Source organism: Pseudorca crassidens, chromosome 2, assembly GCF_039906515.1.
Source record: "Pseudorca crassidens isolate mPseCra1 chromosome 2, mPseCra1.hap1, whole genome shotgun sequence".
NCBI lineage: Eukaryota > Metazoa > Chordata > Mammalia > Artiodactyla > Delphinidae > Pseudorca > Pseudorca crassidens.
Window position 1 is genome coordinate 90,899,761 of NC_090297.1, and position 13,656 is coordinate 90,913,416.

The window sequence follows — 13,656 nt, forward strand, 5'->3', positions numbered from 1 at the left end:
TTTTAGGACTGAATATAATCGTAATTCTATCCTGAATTTATATATCTGTGAGGAGTCAAAGTGATAACACATGGAAATGGCACATAGTAACACTCAATGCATATTGCTAGTTGTTAATTATTTTTTGTATTTTTATCATTTATCAACAGTACTATGATTCCCATTTTCTAAATGAAAACCTAAATGCAATCTATAGACTTTAATGTTTCTCTAAGGTTCACATAGTAGATGGCAAAGCTTGGATTCAAAATTAGATTTTTGGTTTAGAGATTTTGTTTACATTCTAGTCACACTTATTTAACTAATTTGACACAATCATATTCTAATCTGTGTCTTTAAGGTTATTTTAGCAAAAGGTTGTTTGTTTTTTTCCTATGGATTGATATAAATGGTTCAGGAAAAAAAGACTGCCTGAGATTGGGAGAGGATATTGAGAATAAGAAAGGAAGACAAAGAGAAAGCAAGCAACTGAAAAGGTACAATATAATTAGAGTAGGTGGCAGGGCAGCCAACTGACCTGGTGGACAGAAGTCAGTGGTTTGCTCGGGAAGCAGGAGTGATAGTGGCCAATCTGGTGCCGTTGTGGAGCTCAGATTAGACTTTTTGTACAAATTGGATTTGGAGAATTAGAGCAGGATTGTAAGACCACCTACTGAAAGGAAGAGTATTATAGGAAATCTATAAAGTCCTAAATTCAGCATTTTTTTCCTAACTGAAGAGAAAGCAAAACCAGAACTGTGTGACTTCGTTGTTTTATAATTGAAATGACTAAACTGTGGATTTGAGAGACTGCTGACTTTAGGGAAGTCAATGTGGTAAGTTATTTTAATGGTTTTTGTGTATCGTATAGTTCCCCCCTCCCTTTTTTCTTGAAATAGGTGGTTTCTGTCATATGCTTTGATATAGTTCAGAGTCTCACAATCTGTTTTAGGTTTGTTGACAACTCAAGTTTCAGTTTCCAGCAGCGTATACTGTTTGAAATGCGTCTGAGGCTTGGCTCAAAATGTTTCTCTCATTTCAGAAATGTGGTATGCAAACTTCATTATCTTTGCCTTCATTTCTCTAACCTTCACATGTGACTTATTATCCTGAGAATAAACCTTATGGGTAAGTCTGAGCTAACAATTTTTTTTTCTTAACATTGGATATGTTTTATTGAAACTTCAAATATAAATTTTCAAATATAAATACTCCCTAAAAAGTACTGCTTTGTTGTTAAGCTATTACCAAATATCCTATTTAATATTTAGGAATTCCCAAGACATCTTATTTAGCACATTATAGTAACCATAAGAGCTTTAAAATAAAAAGAAATTTCCTCTATTTAGAGCAATCCAGAAAAAATGAGGTGTGGGTAACAGAGCATTGACATTAGTATCACTAATTATGAATAGCTTCTCTGAGGAGAACCATTTTAGGAAAACTATAGTGGGAAGTAGACATAACAACTATTTCAAGTTCTTATTTTTTTGTTTTGTTGTTGATGCCAAAGATGTCAAGAATTTGTTTGCATTGTTTATTTCCCATGATATAAATATACCTTAGTTCTAATTCCTCTGCTGTGAAGTTTATAACTCTTTAGATTGACTGAGATGAAAATTAAGATTAAATGAGAAAACATATGACAATGGCTGATCCTTGGTAGAAGCTTATTATATGTTTGCATATCTCCACCTATGCTAGGATGCTAATAAAGTCCCCCAAATTGTGTTTGCAAGTTATCCTTTATTTTAATAATATTTTTAAATGCTTTGTGAAAAACACTTACTTGTTACTTAAAGAACAGTTCAGAGATAACTGATGAGGCAATGAGGAAAAGTTGTTTCAAAACTAACATGTAGATTGCCAGAAGCTCTAAAAAGTTTTTAAAAATGAGAAGAGAATGGGGAAAAAATTGCAGGTAGAAAACATTGCTGGTTCTTTCTTATCACTGTCTGTTCCTCTGGGGGATAAAAATATGTCTGAGATGTAGAAAGTATTATTAGAATTTGGGAATAGTGGAATGGAAAGACAGAATGTCCAAGTAATGATAAGTGAAAATGGGAAGAGAACATGAGTTTCTAGCAGTTTGAATAGTACCAGAAGTAAAAATAGCAATAAAATAATAACAATATTACAGCAACCAAATACATTGAGCTTTTACTGTATCCATGCACTGGGATAACAGCTTTATATGTGTTAATCCATTTAATCATCATAACAGCTCTATGAGGTACATACTACTTTCTCTAGTTTACAGATAAATTTAGAGAGGTTACTTTCCAGGATCACACAGCAGATAAAATGGTAAGGTCAGGATTTAAACAATGCTTAGTCTAACTCCTAAGGTCGTAGTCTTAACCATTACATTTTAACATTTGGAACCTTGGGTCAAGTATGAAGTTCAAATATTCTCTTCTCTAACTCTCAACTCTTTATCACCATCAGCCATATGTCATCCACTATTTAGTCAGTCTTCTCTCCTATTCTGTTTCTAATATTCATGTACATTCAGTTAGTCTCTTGTCCTCCTTGCAAATTTTCCTTCCTATTTGTTTTTGAATACCTTTCTTTGGTAATTAAACTCCTCTCCCTATGTTGAAGGTAACTCTTTATATGTTCCCTACTACTTGCCCTATCATATAGACTGCAGAGTTATAACATTGGATTCAATATGTCTATTGGTACCTTGTCAACTTTCAAGGGTCCAGCTCTCTAGGCCTGATAATCCCACCAGAGTGAAATGGCCTACACATACTAGTTGCTTATGAATGATATCTGTTCCGACTGGTTGGTGTCTGTGCTAAATTAGTTGTTAAATCTTTTGTGTGCCATTTCTGAAGCTATCATTTCTTTGTTGAAAGCTTCCAAGTCTCTCTTCTTCTTTCTTCATATCTAATTTTTTTATAGCCCAAACTCAGTATATTCCATATTAGCTCTTCAGTTTCCCTAAATCAATCTGCCTCTAGGTTGCACTATGCATGATAATGCCATTGTCATTGTTCCACTAACTAAACTTTAAATCATAGAGTCCTCTTTGATTCTTCCTTTTCTCTATTCCCCTACATCTGATTAGCTACCATTTCCGTAGAATTATCTCCACCAAATCTATTGCATCTCTCCTCTCTATATCAATTCATTATTGCTGAATAACAATAATTTATTATGTCTCATATGTCTATGGTTGACTAAGTAGTTCTTCTGCTGATTTAGCTCTGGAACAATCAAACTAACAGTTAGCTGGTAGGTCAACTCACATGGTTAGAATGGCTAGGGCCAATTAGATCTCTCCATGTGGCCTTCCCAGTTATCATCACAACACAGTGGTCTCAGATTTTCAAGAGATGTGCAGATGCTAATCAAACTTCTGTTTGTGTTTGTGGCTTGTTTGCTGACATCCCTCTGGACAAAACAAATTATAAACCAATTCCATAATCTATGTAGGAAGAGATTCCACAAAAATATGGATACTGTCAAGTGTCATTCATTGGGTGGCACTTATTGTTACAGTTTACCACAGTCTCCTAATTTTCATTTTTACTGCTGAAATCATAGTTCAGATTTTCATCACTACTCTGTTTTACTACTGCACAAGGTTTCGATTGTTTCTATCTCAGTTCTCTTTGCCTGCCAATCCATCTGCTATATTCCAAAAGCTCCAGTCATGTTACTTTCCTTTTTAAAAATAAACAAATAAATAAAAACCTATAACTTCTCCTAGCTATCAGAAGAAAGTCTGCTTTCTTCTCCCTAACTTTGAGAGCCCCCAATGTAACTTTCCTAAGTCCTATGGCTCCCCTACTTCTAACTCAATGTTCTACAAAACTATATTAATTTCTTGCTATTGTCCTTGCCTAATTCCTACAATTGCTATATTTTTTCTTGCTTAAAAGCCATTTCACCTTATCTCTTTTCATTAAAATCGAATCTATTCTTCAAGTCAATTTTACCTTCCCGTATTCCCATTAGTTACAAAGGATTTTTCTATTAGTGAAATCCTAAAGCACTCTACTCATCTCTCTCTTAAGATAGTGATCATATCCTTCATTTTATTATTGTTATTTGTATTTGTGCATGGACGTGTCCTTTCTCAGACTTAGTATGAGAAAGGTGCTACAACAGTGTTGTCCAATAGAAATATAATGAAAACCACATATGTAATTTTAAAAAATTTAGTAGCCATATTAAAAGAGGTAAAAAGAAACTAGGAAATTTAATGTTAATAATAAACTTTATCTAGCCTAATGTATCACAAAATATTATCTCAGCATGTAAACAACATACTAATTAATTTTTTACATTGTTTTTCATGCTAACTTCAAAATCTGGAGTGTATTTTACATACATATCACATTTCTGTCCAGATAAATCATATTTCAAGGGTTCAATAGCAAAGTGTTGCTTTTGGCTACCATATTGGACATTACAACCTGAGAATTCTATGAGAAACATTGGTGTAGTACAGAGAATGTTGACTCGTGGTAGGATGATTATCAGATTTTGGCCTTGTTACTTATTATATGAGCCTGAACAATTTATTCAGTCTCTCTTAGCCTTAGTTCCTTTATGTATACAAAGTTTTTGCAAGGATTAGAGTTGACTGTATTACACAGTTTCTGACATGGTGTTCATTTACTTAAAAAAAACCAATATGGACGTGACCCAACCTACACCAATGTCTTGCAAAATACCTGGATTTTAGAGTCTGTATATTGTAACCATTTATTGATCACATAAGCCATTATACTATTTTTTTGCAAGGAATATTAAATATGAAGTCTACCTTTAAGAAGATTGGTCCCAGAACGATGGCCATATAAATACTTATTTTTTACAATATAAATCAAATATCACTTAATAATATCATATAAGTTAAAAAGCTGTCTTACAGAGGAGTCATTAACTATTCTGGGAATATCAAGTTAAGCTTCATACAGATGCTTTTTTAACTGCATCTGAAAGGAAGAAAAGTTACCAGATATTCAGGGGTGATGGAAGGGAACCATAGAAAGTTAAATAAAGTGCATGAAAGTCATGGAGGAATAAAATTCCTCGTAAAATATGAAGAAATTTTAGTTTTGCAATGGATAGGTGTTAGGGACTTCATGTTTGTGTTCCACCCCACCAAAAATTCAAATGTTGATACCCCAACTCCCAATGGAATGGTATTAGTCTATGGGGCCTTTGAGAAGTAAATACATTAAGGTGAAGTCATGAGAGTGAAGCCCCCCTGATGGGATTAGTGTTCTTGTAAGAAGGGAAAGAGACTGAGATTTTCTTTACTCTACACCATGTGAGGATACAAGAAGAAGGTGGCCATCTGTGAACGTGGAAGGGGGTTCTCACCAGACATTGGATCTTCTGATATTTTGGTCTTGGGTTTCCCAGACTCCAGAAATGTGAGAAATAAATATTTAATTATAAGCCATCCAGTCTATGGTATTCTTGTTATAGCAGCTTGAACTGAATAAGAAAATAGGGCACAGAATATATTCATAAAGTAGGACACAGAGTATATTCATAAAGTGGGTGAATATGGACCCACTTTGGGTCCTAGAAAGGACCAAAGGAGAGCATTAGGATTCATAGAGTGCTCTTGGTACCCCCTCCAAGAAGCTAGTACTTCCTCATTTTTCATCATCTTAATAAATGATATCACCAAATACCTATTTCTTTAATATTTCTCTTTCCCTCATTCTTCAGATTGAATCTATGTATAAACCTAGTGCCTTTCTACTTCTGAGATGTATTCTGTCAGTGCAGCACTGCAAGCCACTTACTACTTTCCTAGACCACTGAAAAAGCCTAACTGATCTCCTTGCCTCCACTGTTGTCTTCCTGTAATCCAGTTTCTTCACAGAAGAGGAAGAATGATTTTTTTTAAAGTAAATCAGAATCTCTTAGCTCCCCTTCTTTGAGCCCCAATGGCTTTCTCTTTCATTATGTTCCAAAGGGTGCTACATGATCTGGCCTACCTCTCTGACCTAATCTCGTTTTACTCTCCCCTTTATCACACATTATTTAGATGCACTGCCTTTATTTTATTTTAGTGTCACTGAGTATTCTAAGCTTTTTTCTACCTGGGCTTTTACTATTGCACTTTCTTCTATCTAGGTTGCTCTTTCTCCTATCTTCAAATAACGGGCTCCTTCTAATCCTTCAAATTCTACCTAAAAATCACTTTCTCCGAGATACCTTCCCTGACTATTCAGGCTAAAATACCCTGATGGTGAAGTCATTTTCTATTTTATTACACTGTTATTTCATACTAGTGCTTACTGCCATCTTAAATTGTTTTATTATTATCATTATTTACTCATGTATTTTCTTTCCTTTCCATTAAAATATAAGCTGCTCGAGAAGAAAATCTTGTCTGTCTTGTTCATCATCGTATCCTGAATATCATCCTTGTGCTTTAGCAAAAGGCAGACACTCAGTTAATGCTTGTTGAATGAATGGATCTTTTTCCCCACATGTACTATATTCTCTCTAGTAGGATTTCATGTATTAAGGAAAATAGATGTGAATGTATTAATCTAGTGTTTTATCAGGTATAAGAGATATTTGGTTATAAGAGATAAGAGGGAAAAAAAAGCCACACTCTACTGCTATAGCCAATGAATTAAGCAAAGGATTTGATAGAGGGGGCAGGGGGAAAGGTCTGTTTCCTCAATTCATGGTCATTCATCTTCCAAATAGTTTCTTAAATCTTAATGTAGAAAGTTCAGTAACTAAAAATATTGGTTGTGATACCAGAACTGAATTGAATATTCTGTTTCTTTTTGAAATTGAAACAATTGCAAATGTTTGCAGTAGGTACTTAAGGCAATATTTTGACTGTGAATTCAGTTGGCTCTAATTGTTATTTTCCTTCTATTAGTGTAGCACTTTAGAAATAAGATTTAATCCTGTTAAATAATAATTGCTTACAGACTTTTTATATGTATATATATAGATGTGTGTATATATATATAATGCAAGATGTTTAAAAAGGTTAATATTCCCTCAATAAGGAAAACATTGTTATAAAATGTCATTTAGATCAGCTCTAATAAGTAACCAACTTGAAAAACTCAGAAAGGCATAAAAAAACACGTATACTTAAATAATTATAATATCATTACAATCAACATTTTTTTATGTTTTAGAAGATTCTCATTAACCTTTTTGTCAAAGGCATTTCTAAGAACTCAGAAAAGCATATTGAAAAACATGTTTGTTGCCATTAACACCATTTGCCCAGCTATGCATCTCTAATATATGTCTGTATTTCTTACATAGGGTGTTTCTAACAATTAGTTAGGGGTAGCTGATTTAATGATGATTCCCATACAAAGTCATAACACTTGGGTGCTTTTTACAATATAAAGGCCCTTTCATGTTTAATAAGTTAAAAACTAAAACACACAAATTATGCAGTCTATAATAATTAATTATCTGGAGCTCACAGGAATCTTCTCCTACATTCTCTATATTCTTTTTTTCATTCTCTTTCCAATGGCTTTCACATGATGATATTGTATGTCTTTGGTTTCCTCTCTTAACCCCTAATACAAATGGATGTTTATGTAGGGCTCTCATGACACCATTTACTCTGAGTTTTCTTCCTGATCCTCTAGCTATTCTCCTTCACCTTGACTGTAAATGTGGAATTTATTAACACTTTCATCTAGGTCTTCGTATAATTTTCAGTTGTTTTATTTTAATGATTGAATAAGAAAATAGAAGCCATAACTTGGAAGCTCTCTCTTCTTTTCACCCACAAATCTATCTATATTTGCCCCTGTCATTTTCTTCTATCCTCCTGTTATGATGAACAAAGTGCACTTCATTTTACCAAAGTCCATTCCCTCCATTTTTACCTTTGTGAGGACTTTATTTCTTAAATTATCCTTTCTCTTCTGATTTAACAGTCTTTCTTTTTCTGACAGATTTGTCCCCTCAGATTACATATATCACATTAGAATCTTTCAACTAAAATATCCGTGACCCTCAGTTTTTCCCTACTTAGTCAAACTGCTGAGTTTTCATCCCACAGTCTCAACATCCTCAACACTAGTTATTTTTCCTCTCCTTACTGTTCAGTTTCCATCATCACTTTATTTAATCTGCTCTTGTTAACATAAAATATCTGTTACTCATACAGTGTACCTTTTTTATCCTCATCTTGCTCTACTTCACAATAGGATTCAATATGGAAAGACACTCTCACTTCCTCTCTTCCTTTGGCCTCTGTGATTGTACTCTCTCCTTGTTTTCCTTCTCTCTCACTAATTGCTCTTTTTCAGATTTTTTTTTATTGTCTTACTTTCCCTTTGACTTAAGAACTCATTTGGATCTAATTTTCTTTCTTTTCAATCCTCTCTTTGAAGTGTTTGCCATCATTTCCATGGATTTAAAACACAAACTTTGGCATGGAGGCCTGCATCTTGAAAGCAGATCTTATCTTGGACTTCAGCCTCACATTTACAGGAGATGCTTCACATCTCTACTTCACTGTTTCACAGACATCTCCTACTTAACATATCCAAAATGTGACCTTCAATTTGTTTCTTCAAGAAGCCTTTTGGTATTCCCCACTGCTCTGTTTCACCACTTACTAAGATACCTGAGGTATTTCCTTGATTTTTTTCCCCCTTCTCTTAACAACTTGCCCTACTTCTTCATATAAACCTTAGCATGATCTATGAATTTTTATCTTCAAACTATCTCTTAATTCCTTGCACTTTTTTTCTTGTATCCTCTTCCACCTCTTCATCCAGGTCATCATTATGTCTTGCCTGTGTTCCAAAACAACTTTTCTCCTGTTTGTACTGTTTTACTTCCTCAATTGATTTTACTACAAACCACAAAATAATATTCATAGTATTTAAGTCAAATTACAAACTCACATGCCTAACACTATTACATTTTTATTGCATTTAGACTAAAATCTCAACTCCTCATGATAACCTACAATACTACACATTATCTGGTATGAACCTAGCCCTCGAACCTCAGCTTTGCTCTTTCCCTTGGCAATCCCATACCCTCAGTCATGATGGCCTTTCTTCATTTACTTGAATGGGCCATGTTATTTTTCACCTTGGAGATTTTTGGGGATGTTTACCCCCACTTATTTTGGAATGCTCCTAACCTAGGTTTTAGTATGGCTGGCTCCTGTTCTTTATAAGTGGTCCCATAACTCAGTGACTGGCATCACCAGTCATTCAGTTCTGCAAGCAAGAAATCTGGTCTCATCGTTGAAACCTTCTTCTCATATGTCACTCAGACCATCATGCATTCAGAATCACATTCCTAATTTCCCTTCTAAATATTTCTCGACTGAGTTCTTTTTTCTCTCCACTGCCACTATCTAGCCATGCTTTTGTTAAATGACTAAAATCTCTTATTTTACCAACATTATTACGAAGAAAACACCACAGACTCACAATTTAAAACCAGACTTTATTGTTTGTAACAAATGCATTGCAGGATGGATGCAGGGAGTCCAAACACAAGCCACAGCCTGGGAACACCTCACAGCAGTTTTGTAACACATCAGAATTACATGCTTTCTTTTAGGTAAGATTGTACACAGAGAACCCTTTTAAGAATTTCCTGGTCGTTAGCAGGGGAGTAGGGTAACCATGGTAATCAGGTATGTACATCCGGGAAGGGAAGATGAACATTATGGACTTAAGGCTGCAAACTTCAAAAAGGATATTTGAAAAGGATTCTATGATGGGATAGCAGTATTTGTACAGGGAGCATATGTGTATAGAGGTTAAAGAGCTTGTCCAGGAGAATAAAACATCAAGGACATCTATTGAAATTGTTACTATTAGCATATCAAACTGATAGAACTTCACATTCTGTTGACTATGGCGGGGCTCGCTTCAGCATCAGCATCTACCTTAGCCCTTCCTCTAATCATTCCATTGTCTGCTGTGCATCCAGAATGGTCTTCTCAAATCAGAAAACCACCACCAGCACCACCACCTTTCCCAAACCCTGTCAATGGATTACCACTTACGTTAGAATAAAAGGCCAAAATACTTAGCAGGGCTATTAGACTTTTCTGCATCTGAAGCCTCATCTCCCAAACTCTCCTCTTCAACTTTTTTTTTTTTTTTTCCTATAGCCATACTAATCTTTTAGTTACTCAGATTCACTGAGCTCCTTTTATCTCCTCAAGTTCAACTCTGGGAAATTCTGCCTCTTCTTCTTGGAAGGATCTTTTCTCACCTCTTTCCCTAATTAACTGCTATTCATCATTCAATTCTTAGTTCAAAGGCCACTCCTATAAAGTCATTTATCCAGGATTAGGTCAAATTCCCCTACTATTGTCATGACTTTCTGTACTTTCATTCTTACCACTCACCATAAATCTATAGGACAGTGTCTATTTTGGTCTTTATTGAATCCTCAGTCGCAGGACAGGGTCTGGCAGATATTATTTAAGAACTCAATAATTATTTGTAAGATAAAGTGACATAATGAAAGAGAAGAAGAAAAGAAAAACATGTCAATTTTTGTGAAGTAGAAACTTAGTAAATATAAGGCCTTGGAATAGAGTTATTCTCCTCATCCTCAGTCTAATTCTTCCCACATTTCACCAATTCCTGATTACCTTGATTTCTCAGGTCATAAATGTCCTGGGATCTCAATAGAAGCAGAAGTATAGACATACCTCAGAGATATCGTAGGTTCAGTTCCAGATCACCATAATAATGTGAGTATCTTAATAAAACCATTCACAGAATTTTTTTGGCTTCACCAGTGCATGTGAAAGTTATATTTATAGTGTAATCTGTTAAGTGTACAATAGCATTATATCTTTCAAAATGTACGTGCCTGTTTGAAAAAATACTTTATTGCTAAAAGAGGCTCTCATCTGAGGCTTTAGTGAGGCACAATAGTTTTACAGTAATAGCATCTAATATCACTGATCACAGATCACTGTAATAAATATAATCATAATGAGAAAGTTTGAAATATTGCGAGAATTGCCAAATGTATGACAAAGTAACAAAGTGAGCAGATGCTGTTGGAAAATGATAGCTTTAAACTTCCTCTGTACATGGTTGCCACAGACCTTCAATTTGTAAAAAGTGCAATATCTGCAAAGCACAACAAAACAAGGAACGAGATATGCCTGTATTTGAAAAAAATTCAACATTCTTCTGTCAACAAATGAAGTATAGAAGGAATGTACCTGAACATAATAAAAGTCGTACAGGACAAGCCCATGGACAACATCATACTGAAAGGTGAAAAGCTGAAAAATTTTCCTTTAATATCAGGAACCTCACCTCTCCTCATTTCTATTCAAAATAGTATGGGAACTTCTAGCCAGAACAATTGGGCAAGACAAAGACATAAAAGACATGCAAATGAGAAAGGAAGAATAAACTTGTCTCTGTTTGCAGATGACATTATTTTATATATGGAAACTCTTAAAGGCTCCAGCAAAAATCTGTTAGAATTAGTCAAAAAATTCAGTAAATTTACAGAGGACAAGATCAACATGAAAAAATTAATACAAAAACAACAAGCTATCAGAGAATGTAAAAAAGCAATCCCATTTACAACCGCACCAAAAATAATAAAATACTTAGGAATAATTTAACCAAGGGAGTGAAAGATCTGTATGCTGAAAACTGTAAGACATTGAGGAAAGAAATTGAAGAAGACGTAAACCAGTGGAAAGATGTCCTATGTTCTTGGATTGGAAGAATTAATATTGTTAAAATGTCCATACCACCCAAAGTGATCTATTATCAACAGTGCAATCCCTGTCAATATTCCAATAGCATTTTTCACAGAAATAAAATTCAATCTTAAAATTCCCATATGGAATCACCGAAGAGCTTGAATATCCAAAGTCATCTTGAGAACGACAAAGAAAGCTGGAGGCATCACACTTCCTTATTTCAAACTAAATTTCAAAACTACAATAATCAAAATAGTATGGTATTGGCCCAAAACTAGGCAACAGAGCCCAGAAATAAACCCTCACATATGTGGTCAAAAGATGTTTGACAGGGGTGCCAATACCCATCAATGGGGAAAAGATAGTCTCTTCAATAAATGGTGTTGGAAAATCTGGATATCCACATTCAAAATAATGGAACTGGTCACCTGTCTTACATCACTGAAACAATTTTATTTGAAATGAAAGATTAAATGTAGAACCTGACAGCATAAAACTCCTAGAAGAGAACAGGAAAACGCTTCAGGATATTGGTCTCAGCAGTGATTTCATGTATATGACACCAAAAATCACAGACAAAGGAACCCCAAAAATAAACAAGGAGGACAAGATCAAACTAAAGAGTATCTGCATAGCAAAGAAAACAGTCAGTAAAATAAACAAGGCAATCTATGGAATGGGAGAAAATATTTGCACACGGTGTATCTGTTAAGGAGTTAATATTCAAAATAGATAAGGAACTCTTACAACTCAGTAGAAAAAACCCAAATAACCCAATTTTAAAATAGGCAAAGGACTGAGTGGACATTTTTCAAAGAAGACATACAACTGGCCAGAGGTACATGAAAAGGTGCTCAACATCACTCGTCATCAGGGAACTAGCAAATCAAAACCACAAGATATCACCTCACACGTGTTAGGATGTCTATTATCGAAAAGACAAGAGATAACAAGTGTTGGCAAAGATGTGGAAAAAGGTAACCCAGGTATACTGTTGGTAGAAATGTAAATTGATACAACTATTATGGAAAACAGTATGAAGTTCCTCAAAAAATTAAACGTAGTACTACCATATGACCAAGCAATCCCACTCCTGCATATAGATTTGAAAGAAATGAAATCAATATCTCGAATTGATATATGCACCCTCATGTTCAGTGCAGTATTACTCAAAATAACCAAAACATGGAGACAACCTAAATGTCTATCAGCAGTGAATGGATAAAGATAATGTTATTTGTCAACTTGAAGGGCATTGTGCTGAGTGAAATAAGCCAGGCAGAGAAAGACAAATCTTGTATTGTATTACTTATGTGTGGTGCATTAAAAAATTAGAATTGAACTCATAGAAAGAGAGTAGAAATGGTAGCTGTCAGGGCCTGGGGGCGGGGGGGGGGCGGCAAATGGAGAGATGTAGTCCACAGGGTACAAACCTTCAGTTATAAGGTGAATGAGGATCTACTGTACAGTGAGGTCACTATAGTTGATAATATGGGATTGTACACTTGAAATTCGTTTAGAATAGATTTTAATAGTGCTTACCAAAAATTTTTTTTAAAAAAGGGAGTTAACTATGTGAGGTGATGGATGTGTGAATTAAATTGCTCTTGGCCATCACTTCATAGTGCTAATGTTATATCTGATCATCACATTGTACATTTTAAATATATAAAGTTTTATTTGTCAATTATTCTTCAATAAAACTAGAAAAAAATCATGGGGAAGTCAAATACCTTGACAAAACCCCATCACATTTCTAGGATTTTCAAACCATAAGAGCTGTCAACTCTTTGGTACACTATACCCTTATTATGTCAACCAAGTACTCCCAAACAGGCAAAATGATGCCACATGGTCTGGGTATAATACATTTGAAATCTGTTTTTTCTTTGTTCACAGTATTTTCTAATCCTTTTCTCATGTGTAATAACTTGTTAACAGTTTCTTCCTTTAGATGTTTCATTTTATCTACAGAAGTAATT

The 13,656-nt window shown here is 34.6% G+C and overlaps 1 protein-coding gene across 1 annotated transcript in view; it reads left to right on the plus strand.

Annotated features, from left to right (window-relative positions):
• Window positions 1-765: 765 nt before the first annotated feature.
• The window catches only part of LOC137219056 (pancreatic alpha-amylase), a 34,579-nt gene continuing 21,688 nt past the window's right edge, over window positions 766-13,656 (plus strand). The window contains exons 1-2 of the mRNA XM_067727075.1: window positions 766-815; window positions 1,022-1,107. The gene's annotated coding sequence lies outside the window, so the exon portion shown is untranslated. The remainder of the gene's footprint in view (window positions 816-1,021; window positions 1,108-13,656) is intronic.